The following is a 23,841-nucleotide window of genomic DNA, read 5'->3' on the forward strand; positions in this document are numbered from 1 at the left end:
TCTCATTGAGAGGTCAGTGATGGAAAGGGTAAGCAGCTTCAACATCTCAGAGGATCTATCCTGGGCTCGACATATTGATACAATCAGAAAGAAGTCATGACAGTAGCCATACTACTTTAGATGTTTGAGGAACTTTGGTATGTGACCAGACTCTAGGAAATTTCTACAAATGTATGGTGCAGAGCATTCTGAATGGTTGAATTACTGCCTGGTACAGAGGCTCCAACGGACAGGGTCAAGAGGCTGCATAAGGTTGTAAACTCGGTCAGCTTCATCACAGAAACAACCTTTCCCATCATAAACAACATCTTCAAAAGGAAGTGCTTGTAGAAGGCGGCATCCATCATTTATCCCTCACCACCCAGGACATGCCCTCTTCTCATTGCAGTTATCAAGGAGGAGATACAGGAGACTGAAGACACACACCTAAATGTTTTTAGAACAACTTCTTCCACCATTGGGTTTCTGAGTGGTCCATAAAGCCATGAACACTTCCTCGTGATTCTGCTTTCCCACTACTCATTTATTTATTGTAATGCTTTATGTCTTGGACTGTACTGCCACAATGAAACAACAAATTTCACAACGTATGTCAGTGATAACAAACCTTATTTTGATTTTGATTCTGACGTGGTGCATTTGGATTTTAAAAAGGGGTTTGGCAAAGTGACACATACAAGCCTGGTGCATATATTGGAGAAAAGGTACCTGCATAATGGAAGATGGGCTGTCACACAGGGAAAAAAAATGGAAATAAATGGATCCTTTTCAAGCTGGACGTATTTAACTGTTGGAATGCCCTAGGAATCTATTCTTGGCCCTGAATTGTTTACTATTTACATTAATGACGTGGCGGATGAAATGATTATAGGCCACAGAGAATGCCATGTGGTGATTCTACAATGGGAAAGAGAAAGATTGGGAGTTTGGACAAAAATACGGCAAATTAAAATAATCTAAGGAAGTACAAGGTCAAGGCTTCAAGAGGAACCAGCAAAAGACAACTTATTCTTTATTATTAGAGGGAAACTGTAAATGAGTGATCTAGCAGGTTAGCAAGCAAATCTAAAATGTATACGGAAACTAACAAGAAGAAAAACAGCACATTGTGAAGGGCTGGAATTCAGGAATTGGGAAATTTTTAACAGATATGACGCCACACCTAGAATACGGTAAACAGTTCTGGCCTTCTTAAGCAAAAAGAAGATATAAGACCATAAAAATACAAGACATAGGAGTAGAATTAAGCCACTTAACCTATCAAGTCTGCTCAGCCAGCCATTTGATCATGGCAGATTTATTTTCCCTCTTAACTCTATTCTCCTGCCTTCTTTGCATAACCTTTGATGCCCTTGCTAATCAAGAATCTATCAACCTTCATTTTAAATATATATAATACTGTAACTCGCTCTCCTCAGCTGTCTGTGGCAATGATTTCCAGAGTTTCACTACCATCTGGCTAAAAAAAATCCCCCCCCCCCTCTGTTACAGTAGTAGCACTGGAGGCATTGCAGAAGAGATTCAAAAGGCTAATTCCTGGGAAGACATAGAAAAGTACAATGTACTTGTTAATGCAAATATCTAACCAGCCAACCATGTGCCAGCAACTCAATGTATAAAAGCATGCAGACATGGTCAAGAGGTTCATTTGTTATTCAGGGGAAAGAATGTGATTTAACTGACTTTGTGCAGTGATTGTCGGTGTCATAAATGGTTTGAGTGTCTCAGAAACTGCTATCTTCTAGGATGTTCATGCTCAACAGTCTCTAGAGTTTACAGAAAAAGGGATAATACACTGAGCGGCAGTAGCGATGGGAGGGCCCAGTTCCCAACCCTGCACGGACTCCAGCTGTCTCCCAGACCAACTGCAATGTCTCCTTCCTGGGGTGGATGCAACAGACAACTCTGAAGCATTAGTCTGAGGTCCACATAACAACCAAGCACATGTAGCTCCCAGTGAACTAGACTTACAGTATTCAACATAACCAACATCCAACAGAGGAACATGAACATGTACTCAGTGCCCACTTTAAATGAAGTGGTCACTGAATATATATCTGATCCCTTAGAATACTTACCAATAACTTACCACTACTGAAGTTAGGTTCACTGGCCTATAATTTTCTGGCTTACTAGTAGAGCCTTTCTTAAACAATAGAACAACATTAGTCACCTTCCAATCCTCCAGCACCTCACCTGTGGCTAAGGACATTTTGTATGCCTCTACTCAACTAAGGCTCTTGCAATTTCTTCACTAGCCTCCCATGAGATCCAAGGGAACCAGGTTACCAAACAAACATAATGAAATTAATGGAAATCTAAAATTTAATGCCAAAAATGAATTTATGCAACATCTTTCACATTGCTTTCAGATATCACATAGTATTTTACAATTAACATAACAACTTTTGGAGAGTAGTTGTTGTGATGTAGGAAATCAATTCCTGCACAGCAAGCTCCCATTGGCAACAATGTGACAATGACCAGATCATCTATTTTTTTCCAGTCATGTTGACTGACAAATAATAAATGGCCACAGTAATGGCCTTCTGCAGAATAGTGACATGTTCACTCACCTGAGAAAGAGCCTTGATTTAATTTTTAGAGTTGACAGCTAAAATACTCCAGCGCATCTTAAGTATTCCCACAGTATATCAGCATGGCATTTTTGTCCAGAAAATAATCTGAAGCCATGTACTTTTGGCTCAAAGATGATAGTGTTACCAACTGAACAACAACTGACATGTGATCTTAAGTGTTTCATGATGTTTTTAAATATTATAATGTTTAAAACAAAACTGCACTTTGAGGAAAATCAAGAAAATTGAAGTTCAAAAATTATTTAATAATCCTTAAATTATTTGGATGACAACAAAGAGATTTAGAGAAATATTTGCTAAAAATTTGTTTTTTTTTAATATAAATACTCTACCCCAAGTATTCTTGAATTTAACACACCAGAAAAACAAACTGACCATGAAATTTAAGGTCTATGCACATTTTTGGTTTGGGACTGCCAATGAAGTACCACAGAGTTTAATGGTAAAGTTATCATTTAAAAATGTGTGGTCCAGAGCAATATAACTCTAAAATGCAAATCAAGAGAGGCTTACAGATGTAAAACAGATGGTGAGACAACTTGCAAACTTCTTTATCTAACAAGTTATACCTGCAAACTGAAATGATTTCCACCATGACTGTAGTTGTTCGAGCTGCTGTGCTTCATGTTTGTGAGCTTCACGGTGATTTGCTCTGCTAATATGATGAATTGAAACCGAGGCTTTGGGCCCACTCCAGCTGCTTCAGGGATTCAGATCCGTGGATGCAATTTGGTTTGGTATGCTGTTGCTTGCATGACTTGTGTGTTACTTTCTTCTCTTCCTCTGAACATTAGGTGTTGGTCTTTCTTTTATTCTTTATTTTCCAATATTTTTATTAGTTTCTACATAGAAGAATACAGAGTACAAAAAAGTGTATATAAAAGGTCAAAAAAGATTTTTTTAAAAATACTAATTACATTATATCTGTTCATAATAACAACCTCATTACCCCATATTCATATGAATCAATAGTTATATTGAACTATACTAATTTATTACAAAAAAAAGGATCTAACCCCTATCAAGACCGAAGCTCTTCATTAAGGAAAAAAGAAGGTAAATTACCTTCTCATATGATAAAAATTAATAATAGCCAACAACTGAGTTTAAACAATGAATTGAAGGTTTTGAAAAAAATTGAGAAAAGGTCCCCACAATGTAATTGAACAATAAATCTTCTCTAAATCTAAACATGACATAACGTCACATAACCATTGAGTACAAGTAGCAGGAAAAACATCTTTCCATTTAAAGAAAAGCGTCCTACTAGCTATAAGAGAGCTAAAGGCCAAAATATGTAAATCAGATGCCTTTGGCTTAATATCTTGTCCTGCAACAGTACCAAATAGGGCTGTCAAAGAGTTAGGCTTAAAATTGACTTTAAAAAGTAAGGAAAAAATTTGAAAAACTTCCTTCCAATATTTTTCAAGATTCGGACAAGTCCAAAACATATGAATTAATGAAGCTTCTTCATTATTACATCTGTCACAGTAGGGAGGTATATCCAAATAAAAATGAGATAGCTTGGCCTTAGTCATATGAGCTCTATGTACCAACTTAAATTGTATGAGGGAATGACCAGCACATCGCGATGAAATATTAACCAGTTTAAAAATTTCATTCCAAGTTTCCTCAGATATTGATGTCTCTAAATCTTGTTCCCAGAGATTCTTAATTTTGTCTAAAGAAACATTTCTCATCTCCAGTAACATACCATAAATATTAGATATTGAACCATTATGAAAAGGTGTCAAACTAAAAATTGCATCCAGTAAGTTCTTATCTGAGCTTATAGGAAATGTATATAATTGAGATCTTAAAAAGTCTCTGATTTGTAAATATCTAAAAAAAAGTGAGTTTTGGGTAAGCTATATTTAGCTGGCAATAGCTCATATGAAAAAAGGTTTCCTCCAACAAACAGATCCCAAAAACATTTAATACCCAACCTGTCCCGTTCTTTAAAAACTAAATCAGTCATGGAGGGTTTAAAAAAAGTTTAGAATAAATGGGACTTGAAAGGCATAATATCAATAAACCAAAGTATTTTCTAAATTGTATCCAGATCCACAGAGATGCTTAACTATTAAATTATCAGTTAGTTTGCTTACAGATAAAGGAAGTGAGGATCCAAGAAGAGAAATAGTAGAAAAGTTATTAACAGAGTTAGCTTCTAAAGACACCCATACCGGACAATGTACATGATTAATATAATATAGCCAAAATGTAAGATATTGTATATTAACTGCTCAGTAATAAAACCTAAAATTAGGTAAGGCTAAACCTCCAGACTTATTAGATTTTTGAAGATGAACTGTATTTAAACCAGGATGTTTATTTTTCCATATATAAGAGTATAAAATAGAATCAACACAGTCAGAATAAGATTTAGGAATAAAAACAGGTAAAGCCTGAAAAAGATATATAAATTTAGGTAGAATATTCATTTTAATAGAATGAATTTGTCCAATCAAAGATATTGACAGAGGTGACCAATTTAATGATATCCTTTTTACATGATTAAATAAAGTAAGGAAGTTTTCTTTAAACAGGTATATGCAATTCTTAGTGAGTGTTACACCCAAATAAGTAAATTGATCCCTTACAACTTTAAAAGGAAGATTAGTATTAATTGATACCAAATGATTTAAAGGAAATAATTCACTCTTGCGTAGGTTCAATTTATATCCAGAAAACTGGCTAAAACGGGAGAGTAAAGAAAGTACACAATGTAACGAGGTCTCAACATTAGAGATAAACAGCAATATATCATCAGTGTAAAGTGAAATTTTGTGAGTAATACCTCTCCTTAAAATACCACAAATATCATTAGGTTCTCGAAAAGCAATAGCAAGAGGTTCTAAAGCTAGATCAAAGAGCAAAGGGCTCAACAGACAGCCTTGTCTAGTTCTGCAATGAAGTTTAAATGGTTTGGAATTTTGAAAACTAGTAACAACCCAAGCAGAAGGAGATAGGTAAAGTAATTTAATCCATTGAATAAAATCTGGTCCAAAATTACATTTTTCTAAGGTTTTAAATAAATAATTCCATTCAACCCGATTGAAGGCCTTTTCAGAAACTACAGATATCACACATTCCGATATCTCCTAGGAGGGAGAGTAAATAACATTTAATATATGGCGTATATTAAAATGGGAATGTTGGTGTTTAATAAATCCAGTCTGATCATCAGAAATAATACAAGCCAATAATTCAATCCTATGAGCCAGAACTTTAGAAAGGATTTTAGTATTAACATTGAGTAATGAAATTGGTCTATATGAAGAGCATTCAGTTGGGTCCTTGTTCTTCTTTAGGATAAGCAAAATAGAGGCTTCAAAGAAAGATTGAGGCAAGCTACCCAATTTGAAACAATCTAAAAAGACTAAGTGTAACTGTGGTATAATTAATGAAGAAAAAGCTTTATAAAATTCTCCAGAAAATCCATCTGGACCCGGAGCCTACCCCGAGTGTAATGAATGTATAGCCTCGGCAATTTCCTCATAAGAAATGGGTTGATCCATCTGTTTACATTTATCTGCATAAAGTGCAGGGATACTTAATTGATCTAGAAAATTATTCATTACAGTATTATCTTTATAGGGGAATCAGAACTATAAAGTTTAGAATAGAATTCTCTAAAGGTATCATTTATTTCAGAGTGATCAGTTGTCCTATCACCATTAGTTTTGCAAATTTCTTTAATTTTAACTACATAAGTTTTTAAATGGTTGGCCAATACTTTGCCTGATTTATCTCCATGAACGTAAAATTGAGTTTTATCTTTAAGAAATTGAGTTTGAATTGGATACATTAACAGAAGATTGTATTTAGCACATCTTTTATATAAAACAGGATCTGGAGCTATAGCATATTTTTGATCTAATTGTTTCAATTGATTGTCTAATTCAATTCTTTCCTTATTAGCTTTATTCTTAACACTCGCAGTATAAGAAATAATTTGTCCTCTAATATAGGCCTTGAAAGTGTCCCATACAACAAGATTAGAAGTCTCTTCCTTTTTATTCTCTTCAAAAAACAAAATAATATGCCTCTCTAGAAATTTTAAAAATTCCTTATCAGATAACAAAGTTGTATTAAAATGCCAAATTCTGTTTGTTCGAGGAAGACCAGGGAGATTCAAAAATAGAAATACAGGAGCATGATCTGAAACAGGAATCTCTTTATATTTACAGGAACGAACTGATGAAAAAAGTAATCAATCCAGGAATATGTATGATGAACATGAGAAAAAAACGAGTACCCCACCCCACCATCGAAAGGATGTAAGAAATGCCAAGCATCAAAAATACCACATTTCAATAAAAAAGATTGAATAAACAAAGCTGATTTATTAAGAGACGTTGGTTTAGAAGATGAGCAGTCTAAAATTGGGTCCAGCCAGCAGTTAAAATCTCCTCCCATCACCAAAGAATAAAGACTCAGATCTGATAAAAACCAAAAAAAATGCTCAAAGAATCCTGGATCATCTACATTTGGGGTATACCCATTGGCAAGTACTATTAATTTATCTAGTTTTCCTGAAACTATAACAAAATGTCCATTAGTATCAGACACTACTTTATGTTGGACGAAGGAAAGTGTATTATCTATAAGAGTCGAAACTCCTCTAGATTTAGCCTGAAAAGACAAATGATAACAAAGTCCAATCCAACGGCTAAAAAAACATAGATTATCACATTTGTGTATGTGAGTTTCTTGTAAGAAAGTAATAGGGACCTTAAATTTCCTAATATAAACAAAAATCTTATTATGTTTAACAGGGTGATTTAACCCTTTCACGTTAAAACTGAGTAAATTAATAGCTTGGTCCATTTTTAGTATTATTTAAAGGAAGGGTTAAAATGTAAGTTAAAATCAATCCATAAACCTTGAGAAATGGTAACCAAGCAACAAGTTGGCTAAAAAAAATTCAAAAACAGCTTTTGAGAAAAAAAAATCCCCCCCCGCCCACCTCCCAAAGAAGGAAATCTGACCAATAGAAAGCCGGCATCTACAACTACAGACAAACCCGCAAAAAACCTGATGATTGCTCCAATTAGTTTCAAGGTTGTTTATACTTCAACCTAGACAAAACAATATCTAGACAAGAAATTCAATTCTTGTATATCAAAAATACAGTATTGAAAAATACAAAAGGAAATTAGTTATAAAGGTTTACCAAAAGTAAAAGATACCATTATTCATACAGAAAGACATTAAACATTTAATCTTATATCTTCATAAAAAATCTTTATGCTTCAGCATTCAAATGAAACCATTCAAAGGGTGCATCGTTAATGAGATTCTCAGTCAAACTGGGCAGCCAAGGGACGGGTTAAAACCCTTGTTAAAAAATTCCAACAAAGCTTGCTTAAACTTAGCGCATTCCTGCATAACCTCAAGTGAATAGTCTTCAAGAATCTAATATTCCACACTATAACGAATCATGCCCCTTTGACGTGATTAACGAATTAAAAGTTTCTCATTTAATCTTGTGTCTTCATGTAAGGACAAACTAAACAGCTAGCCTTCAGATTTTAAAAACCTTTGTGCCTCAGCAGTTGAACAAAACCATTCGAAAGAAACATTTTTAAGTGTGATTCTGAGACGAGCTAGATAGCAAAGGGAGGGTTTGAAACCCTTGTTAAAAAACTCGGACATAACTTCTTTGAACTTAGCACGTTCCTGCATAACATCAGGTGAGTAATCTTCAACAATTCTAATCTTCAATCATGCCTCTTCGACGAGATTTGCATATTAACAGTTCCTTTGTTTTAAATTCATGAAAACAAATTATTACCAATCTTGGTCTATCTCTGTTACGAGGTCTAAACATGGGAGAACTGTGAACTCGATCAATCATAGGCAAAGGTGCCAAAGTTTCTGGAAATAATTCTTGCACAAAGTTTGCAAAGAAATCTATAGGATGATTACCTTTGATTAATTCTTCAAGACCCAGAACCCGTAGGTTGTTCCTTCCACTTCTATTTTCTATGTTGATAATCTTCTGTCTTAATTTTTCATTGGACTTTGCTTTTCACAAAGCTTTTGCAGTTCATCCACTTCCATTTCCAGAGACCACAGCATTGCTTCATTATTTTTTATACATTTATCGTGTTCATTAAGAGTTTGCTGAATAGAATCCAATTTACCATCTATTTGTTTAAATTCAGAACCGAATTGTTGAAACTTCTCAGAGGCTTCTCATGTATAACTTTGCAACAAATCTATAATAGAATCCAAACAAGCAGGGGGATCATCCTTTCTAGTACCTCTGCCACCCCTTGATGTAGCCATAATGAAAAAATATCACACTTAAAAAGGAAGTTTCAAGACAGGGTGGAAATAGTAAGATAATTAGAGTTAGAGCAATGGGAGATAGCTGTTACTCTATCAGCCACCACCAGGAAATCTCCGGTCTTTATTTTTTCAAATTGTGTTCTATTGGGTTTCTTGCTTTGAGGCTGTCTGTAAGCAGACAAATCAAAAGGTTGTATAATTTATATATATTTAGAATATAAATGTACTTTGAATCTTTGAAGACCATTCACTCCACTAGACAATAAATAACACTCCATCTACAAATAGAAACTATCTTCTATATAGTTCTTTGACACAGTGGCCACTCACTTTATTATACAGAAATCTTACAATAAAATTCACAAGAAAAATTAATGGGCAAAATCATAAATATCTGAAGCATTGTAGTTCCAATGATTAATTTTCATAGTTTTGGCTTTATAGAGTTGTTTTTAGCAGCAAACAGTTCATCTCCTTTCCAGAATTAAATACTGACTTCTAGAATTAATGGAAACTGATACATTAGCTTCGCAACATTTAGTGTTATGGACAGCTGCAATTTGCACGTCATGACATCTGCTCAATCCTTGCAAAGATGGGAGAATTAAAGGACTGAAAGTCACCATTGTTTATTGCAATATTTCAATAAATGTTTCTGAAACCTACAAGCCTTGTATGTTTAACGGGTAAGTTATACTCCAAAAGAATTAGGTTGCATGGTTAGTTATAATCATAACATCATGCCTTTAATTCATTGGCTTTGACCTCATAAAATTTTGCACATAATACACCAATTAAACAATTCATACAGAGTCTTTGGGGTTAGGCAATCAGGAATAGGTGAAACCCTTGATTTTTGTAAGAAGTGTGAGAGTGCATGGAAGAGGGAAGTCAGGTTAAGAAATGGATCTGACAGGAAGGCAAGTTCCAAGAGATTCTTCAGTTATATTAAGAGTAAAGTGGTGGCTGGGGACTCTTAAAGATCAGCATGTGTGGAGCCACAGGAGATGGGCAAAATTTTTAACAAATATTTCTCACCAGATTTTACTATTGAGAAAATGATGGATGCAAATGAAATGAGGGAAATGAGTGATAACATCTTGAACTGCATATCAGTTACCAAGGAGATTGCCTTAAAGCACATTAATGTAGAGAAACCTCCAAGACATGTGTCAGAACAACCTCAGATCTTGTGAGTAGCTAGAGACGAAATTGCAGAGACCCTTATAGAGATACTTGCTTCATCTTTACTCACAGGCAATGTTCTAGAAGACTGAGGGTAGCTAATGTACTGTTATTTAAAAGAGCAACAAAGACAAGCTTGGGAATTACAGGTTGACGAGTTACTGGAGAGGATTCTGAGATACAGGAATCAGAATCAGGTTTATTATCACTGGCATGTGACGTGAAATTTGTTAACTTAGCAGCAGCAGTTTAATGTAATACATAATCTAGCAGAGAGAGAAAAATAAATAAAATAAAACATAAGAATAAATAAATAAATCAATTATGTATATTGAATAGATTTTTTTAAATGTGCAAAAACAGAAATACTGTATATTTAGAAAAAAGTGAGGTGGTGTCTCGAGCTTCAATGTGCATTTAGGAATCAGATGGCAGAGGGGAAGAAGCTGTTCCTGAATTGCTGAGTGTGTGCCTTCAGGCTTCTGTATCTCCTACCTGATGGTAACAGTGAGAAAAGGACATGCCCTGAGTGCTGGAGGTCTTTAATAATGGACACTGCCTTTCTGAGACACCGCTCCCTAAAGATGTCCTGGATACTTTGTAGGCTAGTGTCCAAGATGGAGCTAACTAGATTTACAACCTTCTGTAGCTTCTTTCAGTCCTGTGCAGTAGTCTCTCCATACCAGCCAGTGATGCAGCCTGTCAGAATGCTCTCCACGGTACAACTATAGAAGTTTTCAAGTGTATTTGTTGACATGCCAAATCTCTTCAAACTCCTAATAAAGCATAACTGCTGTCTTGCCTTCTTTATGACTACATCGATATGTTGGGATCAGAGATCTTGACACCCAGGAACTTGAAGCTGCTCACTTTCTCCACTTCTGATCGCTCTATGAAGATTGGTATGTGCTCCTTTGTCTTACCCTTCCTGAAGACCACAATCAGCTCTTTCGTCTTACTGACGTTGAGTGCCAGGTTGTTGCTGCGGCACCATTCCACTAGTTGGCATATCTCACTCCTGTACGTCCTCTCATCACCACCTGAGATTCTACCAACAATGGTTGTATCGTCAGCAAATTTGTAGATGGTATTTGAGCTATTTCTAGCCACAAAGACATATGTATACAGAGTTGAGCAGTGGGCTAAGCACACACCCCTGAGGTGTGCCAATGTTGATCGTCAGCGAGGAGGATATGTTATCACCAATCTGCACAGACTGGTCTTCCGGTTAGGAAGTCAAGGATCCAATCACAGAGAAGTACAGAGGCCCAGGTTTATTAAAACTCCTCTGTTTATTAAAGAAGAAGGACGCGTAGCAAGGCAAATATAGCTCCTCCTTGTTTAATGAAGGACACTTTTGATGTCATCATTTCTGGTTGATCTGCCACCTTTGTGTCTCTCATTGTCATTCTGGAGATGTGCAGCCCTTTCATCCCTTGTCTCTTCATCTCTTCTGCTGTTTGTTGGTTGTCTCTGATCCTGGAGATGTGCATTTCTCATCTCTTTTGTCTCTTCCTCCCTCCTCCTTCTGTGCCTCTTGCTGTCATTCTGGAGACGCGCCTGCCTCTCCTCCTCTGTCTCTTCTTCTCTCATCTTTTTTGTCCTGACTCTTTGATCCTGGAGTCGTATGGCCCTGGCCTCATCCGATTCTTGTTCTCTCCCTCTCCTTGCTGCTTCCCGACGACGTTTGGCATCATCTCCTGACCCATAATGTCCCCCTTCTCTTTCCACGTGGCATAATTAGACTGACCATATTTTTTTACCCTAATGCTGGATAGAAGATGTGAAGCAGTAACACTAAAGCCTCCAGGATGCTGATTATTCTTGATGATGTGGTTGGCGCTCTCCTAAATGGACACTGTCCTTTGACTGTAGCAAAGGGTTTGATGGGTATTTCAAAGTACGTCATTACAATAAGATTTAATTATCTCTTATTGATGGGTGGCAGTTAGATCTATCACAATCCTGCACGTGCTGATGGTGATCAGCAGTATGTGATGGCTGAAGTAGAGCTGCCCTGCCCTTTTGCTCCGGTTGGTGTCACTGCTGTGAGCATCATGAGTCGCTTCTGAGGATGGCCATGCGCATGCATCATGGTGTCACGTCGCTGTTTCCATCATGGCTGACTTTGGCTCCCGGGTGAAAGTGGGGCTGTTGATTTTGGCAAGTGAGCAATTTTATACGAATATATAACGCTGAACTTTGCCTGCATTCTGTAAGTTAGCACACCTTAAGTCGATTTAGCCAAAAATAGTGCCGCTGTAATGCACCGTTTGCGCTAATTGAAGGTCACAAACAGAGCATGAGAGTTTCAGTAGTATATAGATTGGCCAAATATGGACAAGTGGGACTAGCATGGAGGGCACCATAATGGCATGGATGAGCTGGGCTGGGGGGCCAGCTTCAATCCTATATTACTCTATAATTCTAAGTCAGCTGAATAGATGAGAATAACAGGGCAACAAAAAACTTGCCAAAGGCAGTTTGAGAGGGATCCAGTTTTAGATGGTGCTACTGAAGATGTGAGAGAGCTTGGTGGTAGATTGTACAATAAGAGATTTCACTAAAAACATTACTTGTAGCATTTTTCTGAAACAAACTGTGCTGAACTATCACCGCGGATAGTGAGGAGGCAGGCAGAGGCGAGGCTGGTCTGGGGGATGAGCCATGCTGGGGCATTGTGAGATGCAACGTGTTTGAACCAGGGTCACAGACAGAGTTTGTTTTCTACTGGAGAAGGACTGAGTGATTTGGAGAGGTTTCGATGTGAAAGAGTTTTGATACCCGTCCACCTAACCCTGGTGCGAGGTTGGATCGCTCCAAGTGCTGAGTCGATTTAGTGAGATCAAGGACGGCTTCGGGCTGGATGGCCCAAGCATGGCGCCATGCTAGCATCCGGGTTCTGGAGCATGGCACTACGCAGTGCTTGGAAAATTTAAATGTCAGCCCAGATAAACTGAAAGCCTCAATGTCAGGATCAGAATTAAAGGTTGGGTTGATTTCGCTGGCTCTCCTGCAAATGTCAGGTTATTTTCACCTGCTCTCTCCACAGCACCGAGGCTGTTGTGCGTTTTTGTCCCACTGAATTGGTGATGAACTGGGACCAAGGCTAGGGCCTACCCTGGCGGCTCCAGGAGCAGATCTGGGGGCTCCGTCTAGTTCAGAGTGCTGTTGCTTCTATTGTTTGCATAATGTGTGTGTTTTTTCTGACTCTTTTTCTGCACAGTGTATTTTTTTTTCATTTGGTTATTTGAGTTTCTTGCTTTGTGGCTGCCTGAAGCAGACAAATTTCAAGGTGTAGAATTTATACATTCCTTGATAATAAATGTGCTTTGAATCTGAGGAGAGAAAGGAATCTCAACATTTCTGATTCTGCATCAAAACGGAAAATGGAGAGGGAAGGTAGTCGGAGTGTAGTTGGAGACAGCTAGGAGAGTGATAAGCAGGAACACAAAGACTACCAGTGCTGGAATCTGATAAGAAGAAAATAATCAGAAACCTTAGGATGACAGATTTCCTTTATTGAATAACATCAGTGAATCAGAAAGAATCTTCAAATCAATGCAAAAGTTTCAAAGTGTATGTAACTAAAACAGGCTTTTTTAAAGTTTCAGATTTGTTTTATTATACCTGATTAGTCAACTAGCCTGGAAATCCAATTCCCAGTATTGGTCACTTTGCAGATAGCTATGAGATCGTATCCATTCTTTATCAATTTCAGTTCATGAACTGGGTTAAACAATGTTTATTTTTTTTTTGTTTTCTCTCTCTCATTTCCCTTTCTCTGGCCCAAGTTATAGATGTACCTACCTTCCCCCTCAACACGACTCATCTGTCACTTGCCAGCTTGTATTCTCCCATCCTCCCTTTTTATTCTGGCTTCCACTCCTTCCTTTCCAATACACTTACATCTGTTTTATCAAATCTGTGACCACCTTACCATGCACTGATATCTTGCGGTGGATGTATCTGACAGATACTCTTTTCACAAAGTTTTCCTCCATTCACAACAGTACATTGTGTCCTCAATTTGACCCATTATCATATCCTGTACGGTTTATCTTGTCAATTCCATGGACCTTTGATCTTATCTTCAATCTGCATTGTCCACATTGCAATCTTCAATCTGCATTGTCCACTTGCAATTTTCAAGTCCACATTGCACACACTGCTTCCCATACATAGAATACTTTCTGTGACTCCCCTTGCCTTCTACAATTGTGACACCTCAGCCCCTTGGCAATAGTTTACCTTTTATCTCATGTGTGTAAATACAAAGAGAAAAATATTAACAGTAAAAACAAATAAGCAATGAGTATTGAGAACATAAGATAAAGAGTCTTTGAAAATTAGTTCATAATTAATATGTGATTCAAAATAACAAAAAGGGAAGTGAGAACAGTTCAGTGATCAGTGAGTGAAGTTATCCCCTCTGGTTGAAGAGCCATGTTTGCAGGGTTATAACTGCTCCTGAACCTGGTGATGCAAGTCCTGAGGTTCCTGTACCACCCTCCTGATGGCAGTGGTGAGAAGAGAGCATAGCCTGGTTGAAGGGTGCCTTGATGATGGACACAGCTTTTCTGCGATAGCGCTCTGTGTAGATATGCTCAATGGTGGGGAAAGCTTTACCTGTGATGGACTAGGCCATATCCACTACTTTTTGTAGGCTTTTCTAAAAACATAGAAAACCTATAGCACAATAAAGGCCTTTTGCCCCACAATGCTGTGCCAAACATGTATTTACTTCAGAAATTACCTGGGGTTACCTGTAGTCCTCTTTTTTTCTAAGCTCCATGTACCTATCCAGGAGTCTCTTAAAAGACGCTGGATAGGTAGACGCTGCCTCCACCACCATCACCGGCAGCCCATTCCACGTACCCACCACTCTCTGCGTGAAAAAAACCTATACTTGATGTCTCCTCTGTACCTCCTTCCAAGCACCTTAAAACTGTGCCCTATCCTGTTAACCATTTCAGCCCTGGGAAAAAGTCTCTGACTACCCACACAATCAATGCCTCTCTTCATCTTATAGACCTCTGTCAGGACACCTCTCATCCTCTGTCACACCAAGGAGAAAATACCAAGTTTATGCAACCTGTTCTCATAAGGTATGCTCCCCAATCCAGGTAACATCCTTGTAAATCTCCTCTTCACCCTTTCTATGGTTTCCACATCCTTCCTGTAGAGAGGTAACCAGAACTGGGCACAGTCCTCCAAGTGGGGTCCGACCAGGGTCCTATTTAGCCGTGACATTACCTCTCCACTCTTGAACTCAATCCCACAGTTGATAAAGGCCAATACATCGTATGCCTTCTTAATCACACAGTCAACCAGTGCAGAAGCTCCGAGTGTCCTATGGACTTGGAACCCAGGATCCCACTGATCCTCCACAATGCCAGGAGTCTTACCATTAATACTACATTCTGCCATCATATTTGACCTACCAAAATGAACCACTTCACACTTACCTGGGTTGAACTCCGTCTGCCAGTTCTCAGCCCAGTTTTGCATCCTATTGATGTCCCGCTGTAACCTCTGACAGTCCTCCACACTATCCACCATAATCCCAACCTTTGTGTCATCAGCCAATTTACTAACCCACCCCTCCACTTCCTCATCCAGGTCATTTATAAAAATCACAAAGAGAAGGGGTCCCAGAACAGATCCCTGAGACACACCACTGGTCATCAACCTCCATGCAGAATATGACCTGTCTACAACCACTCTTTGCCATCTGTGGGCAAGCCAGTTCTGGATCCACGAAGCAGGGTCCCCTTGGATCCCATGCCTCCTTACTTTCCCAATAAGCTTTGCATGGGGTACCTTATCAAATACCTTGCTGAAATTCATGTACACTAAATCTACTGCTCTACCTCCATCAATGTGTTTATTCACCTCCTCAGAAAATTCAATTGGGCTCATAAGGCACAACTTGCCTTAGACGAAGCCATGCCGACTAAGCACTGAAGTAAGACTCACTGGTCTATAATTCCTTGGGCTATCTCTACTCCCTATCTTGAATAAGGGAACAATATCTGCAACCCTCCAATCCTCTGGAACCTCTCCCTACCCCTTTGATGATGCAAAGATCATTGCCAGATGCTCAGCAATCTCTTCCCTCGCCTCCCACAGTAGCCTGCAGTGTATCTCCTCCAGTGAATTATCCAAATTGATGCTTTCCAAAAGCTCCAGCATATCCTCTTCCTTAATATCCACATGCTCAAGCTTTTCAGTCTGCTGTAAGTCATCCTTACAATTGCCAAGGTCCTTTTCCGCAGAGAATACTGAAGCAAGGTATTCATTATGTACCTCTGCTATTTCCTCTGGTTCCACACACACTTTTCCACTGTCACATTTGATTGGTCCTATCCTCTCATGTCTTATCCTCTTGCTCTTCACATACTTGTAGAATGCCTTGGTGTTTTCCTTAATCCTGCTCGCCAAGGCCTTCTCATGGCCCCTTCTGGCTCTCCTGATTTCATTCTTAAGCTCCTTCCTGCTGGGCTTATAATTTTCTAGATCTCTATCATTACCTAGTTTTTTGAACCTTTCGTATGCTTTTCTTTTCTTCTTGACTAGATTTTCAACAGCCTTTGTACACCATGGTTCCTGTACATTGCCATTCTTTCCGTCTCACTGGAACGTATCTGTACAGAATATCCCCTGAACATTTGCCACATTTCTGTCATACATTTCCCTGAGGACATCTGCTCCCAATTTATACTTCCAAGTTCCTGCCTGATAGCTTCATATTTCCCCTTACTCCAACTAATCACTTTCCTAACTTGTCTGTTCCTATCCCTCTTCAATGCTATGGTAAAGGAGATAGAATTGTGATCACTATCTCCAAAATGCTCTCTCACTGTGACACCTGACACCTGACCAGGTTCATTTCCCAACACCAGATCAAGTACAGCCTCTCCTCTTGTAGGCTTATCTACATACTTTGTCAGGAAACTTTCCTGAACACACCTAACAAACTCCACACCATCTAAACCCCTTGCTCTAGGGAGATGCCAATCAATATTGGGGAAATTAAAATCTTCCACCACGACAACCCTGTTATTACTGCACCATTCCAGAATCTGTCTCCCTATCTTCTCCTCAATGTCCCTGTTACTATTGGGTGATCTGTAAAAAACACCCAGTAGAGTTATTGACCCCTTCCTGTTTCTAACTTCCACCCATAGAGACTCAGTAGACAATCCCTCCATGACTTCCTCCTTTTCTGCAGCCATGACACTATCTCTGCTCAGCAGTGCCACGCCCCCTCTTTTACCTCTCTCCCTGTCCTTTCTGAAATGTCTAAAGCCTGGTACTCTAAGTAGCCATTCCTGCCTCTGAGCCATCCAAGTCTCTATAATGGCCACAACATCATAGCTCAAGTACTGATCCACACTCAAAGCTAATCCACTTCGTTCATGATATTCCTTGTATTAAAACAGACATATTTCAAACCATCGGTCTGAGTGCGTCCTTTCTCTATCACCTGCCTACCCTCCCTCTCACACTGCCTACAATCTTTCTCTATTTGTCACCCAACCACCTCTTCCTCCATCTCTTCAGTTCAGTTCCCAGCCCCCAGCAATTCTAGTTTAAGCTCTCCCCAACAGCCTTAGCAAATCGCCCTGCCAGAATATTGGCCCCCTCGGATTCAAATGCAACCCATCATTTTTGTATAGGTCACGCCTGCCCCAAAAGAGGTCCCAATGATACAGAAATCTGAATCCCTGCCCCCTGTTCCAATCCCTCCACCACGCATTTATCCTCCACCTCAGTCTATTCCTATACTCTTGAGATTACCACCTTTGAGGTCCTGCTTCTCAGCTTCTCTCCTAGCTTCCTGTAGTCTGTTTTCAGGACCTCCTGTACCAAGGCATCGGTGTTTCCGTACCAGGTCATGACGCAACCAGACAAGGTACTCCCCACCACACATCTATAGAAATTTGTTAAAGTTCTAAATGATGTGCCAAATCTTTGCCAACTTTTAAGAAAGTAGAGGTGCTGCCATGCTTTCTTACATGCTGGAACCGGAACACATCCACTGAAAATTGTAACACAGAAGTATTTAGAGCCATGATGCATCCAGATAGGATGCTTTCTGCGATGCATTAATAAAAATTAGTGAGGAACAGAGGGGACATCCTAAATTTCATTACTCTCCTGAAGAAGTAGAGGTGTTGAACTTTCTTAACCATGGTGGCCAGTATGGCCTAATTCTGCTCCTGTCTTATGTTCTTGTGATTGGATCAAGGCAGGATGCTCATTCCTATGAATTTAAAGCTCTCAACCTTAGCACAATTGATGTCAACAGGAGAATGTGCTCCACTCCTCTGCCTGAAGTCAATGACCAACTTTTCAGTTTGCTGACATTGAGGGAAACTTTGTTGTCATTACACTATGTTACTAGGCTCTTTCTCTTCTTCCTATACTCTGACTCATCAGCATTGGTGATATTGTCTATGGTTTCAAAGGTACATTTAATGTCAGAGAAATGTATACAATATACATCCTGAAATGCTTTTTCTTCACAACCATCCATGAAAACAGAGTGCCCCAAAGAATGAATGACAGTTAAATGTTAGAACCCCAAAGTCCCCCTTCAGCTCCCCCCCCCCCCACGCGTAAGTGGCAGCAAGCAACTATCCTTCCTCAACCGGCAAAAAAAAACATTGGTTCCCGCTACTGAGCACTCAAGCGTGAGCAAAGCAACAGCAGAGACATGGACCTGCAGCACTCCAAAGACTTCACATTTCACCCAGTATTCAACATACCACAGGTTCTCTCTCTCCCTAATAAGGGAGAAAGAGATCTCTCCGTTTCACAGCAAGAGGGGTGACATAACAAATAACTCACTGGTTTACAATATTAAAAGTCCGTTGCGTTGCTTTTTCTGAGCTCTGTGCCCAAACATCTCAGGTCGCTGGGCACACCAGCAAAGATCTTTCAGCACTCATGACACACCAGTTAGGACACCGACCTTCGATCCATCGGTCTCCAGTGCCCAGAGATCTGGAGATGGGCAGTGGTATCACCTGCAAACTTACAGAGGGGTTGGAGCAGAATCTGGCCATGCAGTTATGTGTGTTTAGGGAGTAGAGTAGGAGGGTGAAGATTCAGCCTTGCGTGGCATCTGTATTAAGCATAAATAGGGTGGAAATTTTGCTGCCTTTCCTTATTGATTGTGGTCTGTTGGTCCAGAAATCAAGGGTCTAGTTGCAAAGGGAGTTGTTGAGCTCCAGGTCTAGGAGTTTCAAAATGAGTTTACTTTGAACTATAGTATTGAAAATGGAGCTGTAATCTGTAAACAATAGTCTCCAGATGCTCTGGAGATCATTGTAGAGCCATAGAAATGGCGCCTGATGTAGACCTGCTTTGGCAGTCGGCAAACTGCAGTGGGTTGAGGTTGTTTGGGAGGCTGGAATTAATGCATGCAATGACCAGCCTCTCAAAGCACTGCCAGAGTGACTGGGCTGTAGTCATTAAGGTAGGTTAGCTGGTACCAAAGCAACAAGTGGTCTTCTTAAAGCAGGTGGGAACCCCAGATTGAAGCAGGCAAAGATTGAAAATATCTGTAAATAGCCCACCAGCTGATCTGCACAGGAACTGAGGACACAGCCAGGAATACAAGCCCAGCTAGATGCCTTCTGCAGGTTCACTCTCCAGAAGACTGACCTTACATCTGCAACAGTGACCATGGGTTCAGGTGTACTGGAGGCTGTCGGAGTATGTGATGACATTTCATTCTGTTCTATTCAAAAAGGTGCATAGAATGTGTTAACCTCATTTAGAAGCGATGAGCTTCCTCCCCTATCAGGTCCCTGCTCCTTAAACCCTCCGCCTCAAGACCAAATGACACAGGCCTTCTTTGGTATGACAGTCAACTGGATTAACCAAACTGCATAAAGATTTGAGGCTTTCCTCTCCTCTGGAAAATTTGCTCAGCATCATACAAAAATACAAAGTAAGTGCAGCTTCTCTCCACTGCAAGCCTTCTCCTTTTTCACATAGGATATGAGCTTAAGGACTTCGATTAAACCCATCCTGATGAAGGGTCTAGGCCTAAAACGTCGACTGTTAACTCTTTTCCATAGATACTGCTGAGTTCCTGCAGCATTTTGTGTGTGTTGATTCAATTGCCTCTGTTGTTTCACAAAACAAAAAAAAATCCGAACCCCCTCCATATTGATACATTCTATCTCCAATGTAATCTACTGGAAGTCCATACATAATAGCTCCATTTCCCTTCCCCCTCCCTCTCTGATTCTCTACTAGTCATCTCATTTTTGCCCCTTTCCCTCAACAACCCCTCCCCCATCCCCTTTTACCCACATTCATCCTCCCTCCTACATCTGGTTCAATCTAACCACTAGAGATAAGGAATTCCACACACAGATTTCATTTCCCTCACCCTCTCTGTGGTTCTTGTTCAAGTTCCAATTGCCTTTCCTCTGATGGTTCCAATTCTCACCTCTTTGACTGATCAAACTCCAGCACTGGTGGCCCTTTGTGTTCTGCTTGTCTCCAAACTTCACACTCCCCCCCCCCCCCCACATTGCTCTACATTATTAATAAGAGACAATATCACAACTGCCCCCACAGGGGAAATAATGGAAGGTCTGTCCAATGAGCTTATATGAGTAGAACACAAAAATACAAAAAGGAGCAATCATTCTGACGGGACTTTACTAGATACTCCATAACCACCAGGATATGAAACAACAGATCTTCAAGCAGATTAGGGAAAGATACAAAATCACCAGGTTTGCTGTTGTGGGCAACTTCAACAAGCCCAATAAAGACTGGGACCTCTTCAGCGCAAGAGGCAGTATTTGTTAGCTGCATCCAGGAAGGTTTCTTAAATTAGTATGTAAATAGTCCAACTAGAGGAGGGCCCATATTGAACATAGTATTGAGAAATGACAACATGAGTGAATCTGCAGATGCTGGAAATAAATAAAAACACAAAATGCTGGCAGAACTCAGCAGGCCAGAGAGCATCTATGGGAGGAGGTAGTGATGACATTTTGGGCCAAAACCCTTCATCAGGAGTGACAAAACATGGGGTGGTCGAGGTGGGGGGGATAAGAAGTGGGGGGAGGGATGAAGTAGACAGTTGGGAAGTGATATGCTGGAGGGAAATGGGCTAGGGGGAAGGTGGAGAATTATGGGAAATAAAAGAGAAAGAAAGGTAGGGCTGGGGGGAGATTCAACGGAGGTCTGTGAGTTGAATGTTCATACCGGCAGGAACATTCCCTGCAAACAGAATAAGTGCTATACCTGCCCCCATACTTCTTCCCTCACCACCATCCTAGGCCCCAGACAGTCCTTTCAGGTGAGGCACCACTTCACCTGCGAGTCAACTGAGGTGATAGACTATATCCGGTGCTCCTGATAATACATTGGGGAGACCTGCTGCAGTCTGGGAGACCATTTCGCTGAACACCGGCACTCAGTCCTCCACAGGGATCTCCCTGTGGCCACACACTTCAATTCCACAGACCACTCCCACTCCGATATGTCTGCCCATGGCTTCCTCTACCCTCAATATGAGGCCACATGCAGGTCGATGGAGCAATACCTTATCCCCTGCCTAGGTAGCCTCCTACCTGCTGGCATGAACATTCAACTCACAGACCTCCGTTGATACCTCTGCCACCTCCCCTTACCCCCATCCCTATCTATAATTTTAGACAATCTCCCCCCAGCCCTACCTTTCTTTCTCTTTTATGTCCCATAATTCTCCACCTTCCCCCTAGCCCATTTCCCTCCAGCCTATCACTTCCCAGCTCTCTACTTCATCCCTCTCCCCCACTTCTTATCCCCCCTCGACCATCCCATGTTACTTCATTCCTGATGAAGGGTTTTGGCCTGAAATGTTTTCACTACCTCCTCCCATAGATGCTGTCTGGCCTGCTGAGTTCTGCCAGCATTTTGTGTTTTTATTGCGAAATGAGCTGGCCAGGTAATTGACCTTTCAGAACCTGACGAAGGGTCTCAGCCTGAAACGTTGACTGTGCTTCTTCCTATAAATGCTGCCTGGCCTGCTGCATTCCACCAGCATTTTGTGTGTGTTCCTTGTGTTTTAAAATAGCAATGAATAAATGGGTGTCGTGGAAAGTATTAAATTGGGACCAGGCCAATAACGAGAGTATTAGGTAGGAACTAGGGAGAGTTAATGGAAGTATGCGTTATTGAGCAAATCCGTATTTGACAAGCGGAAGGTGTTTAAAGACCATCTGCACAGAGTACAGTACAGGCATATTCCAATGAGAAGGAAGGACAAGGATGGAAAAGTAAGGGAACTTTGAATGGTAAGAAAAATGGTAATTTGGTCACGAAGGAAATGGAAGCATATGTAAGGTTTAGAAAGCTAAAATCAAAGAGCCCTAGAAAATTATAAAGTAGCTAGAAAAAGACTTGAGAGAATTTGGAGACCCAGGGAAAAGTCTTGCTATGAAAAGTCGGATTTATAGAAGAAGTCTTTATGTACATCTAGAGGAACAGGGTTGACTATGGTGAGCGTGGACCACTTACCATTTTTCAGATGCCGATGTCTCAAGTGAGTAACTTGCCTCTATATCTACGAAGGAAAAAGATAATGAGGATAGTAAGATCAGTGCAGAGCACTTTAATATGCTAGGGAATTTTGAGATAAAGAAGGAGGTAGTGTCTTGAAGAATATGAGCATGGATATGTCCACAGTGCCTGATGGTGTATATCCCAGGTTATTGAAAGAGGCAAGATGTGAAGACTGTGAGATCAAATGTACAGAGACATTACACTGTTAATAGCAAGACCCTTAACAGCGTTATGGTACTGAGGGATTGTGGGGTCCCAGTCCAGCTCCCCGAAAGTGGCTGAAAGTAGTTGAAGGGATGATTAAGGTATGTATGATTGTTTGTCATAATAAATTGAGACATTGAATTCAGGAGTCAGGAAATTATTGGTTAGACTTCACCTGAAGTACTGTATTAAATTTAGGTCACCCTATTATACGAACGCGAGGACTTTAGGGAGGGTGCAAATGTGGTTTAAGGAAAGGTTGGATAAAACTGGGCGATTTTTCTCTGCATTTGGTGAAGCCGAGAGGAGATCTGTTATCAGTTTATAAGATTATGAAAGCCATAGACAGGCAGCCAGCATCTCTAGGGTCTGAAACTAGAGAAACATTTAAGGGTATAATTCAAAAATGTGTGGGCCAAGAGTTTTGCTGAGTACCTGGTACGCGATGCCAGGTGAGGCAAACACGAGAGTTGTTTAACGCACCTTGGCTCTTAACACACGTGAATGGGATGAGAAATAAGTCGATTAAATTCAAAACGCCTCGGGAATATTTCCCAACGTCTAACTATAGATGTACATCCAGCAACACTTTCTAATTTGCAGCACATTAAAGTATCACAAAAGCAGTTCCAGAAGTCTCCTGCTCCTCCTCCAGTTGAGAGCCATTTTACAATTTTACGTTTGCGACTCAAAAAGAACCTTTAATGACGTATAACAATATAATTTATCGTAAGCAATGATTTTCTTTCCCATTCTTCCCCCACACAAAAAAACTTCCAGTTATTACTATTTACCACAGAAGCACGTTCTGTCAGCCATTTTAAGAGAACGTGTCCGTCAGACTTTTGCTCCAATGCTGATTTGCTGCCGCATATAGATGGCAACGCTGATTGGTCAATCCTGATCACAAACGGTTGAATTGGATTGCTCCGTAACCTGGGCAGCAATTGGTGAAGCGAAGACCCACACA

General features: G+C 40.0%; 1 long non-coding RNA gene across 6 annotated transcripts in view; it reads right to left on the bottom strand.

The window, feature by feature from the left end:
• Window positions 1-23,801, bottom strand: part of LOC132378366 (uncharacterized) — a 175,658-nt gene extending 151,857 nt beyond the window's left edge. For 2 of the 6 annotated variants that reach the window (XR_009507007.1, XR_009506998.1), the window contains exons 1-2: window positions 23,666-23,801; window positions 3,170-3,442 (exon numbers count right to left, since the gene is read on the bottom strand). This is a non-coding gene — a long non-coding RNA (uncharacterized LOC132378366). Of the gene's footprint in view, window positions 1-3,169; window positions 3,443-8,534; window positions 8,828-22,622; window positions 22,669-23,354; window positions 23,630-23,665 lie in introns of those variants that run through there. The other 4 variants (XR_009507003.1, XR_009506999.1, XR_009507005.1 and 1 more) reach the window with 4 other exon arrangements.
• Window positions 23,802-23,841: the final 40 nt, after the last annotated feature.

Source organism: Hypanus sabinus, chromosome 2 (genome assembly GCF_030144855.1).
Source record: "Hypanus sabinus isolate sHypSab1 chromosome 2, sHypSab1.hap1, whole genome shotgun sequence".
NCBI classification, from domain to species: domain Eukaryota; kingdom Metazoa; phylum Chordata; class Chondrichthyes; order Myliobatiformes; family Dasyatidae; genus Hypanus; species Hypanus sabinus.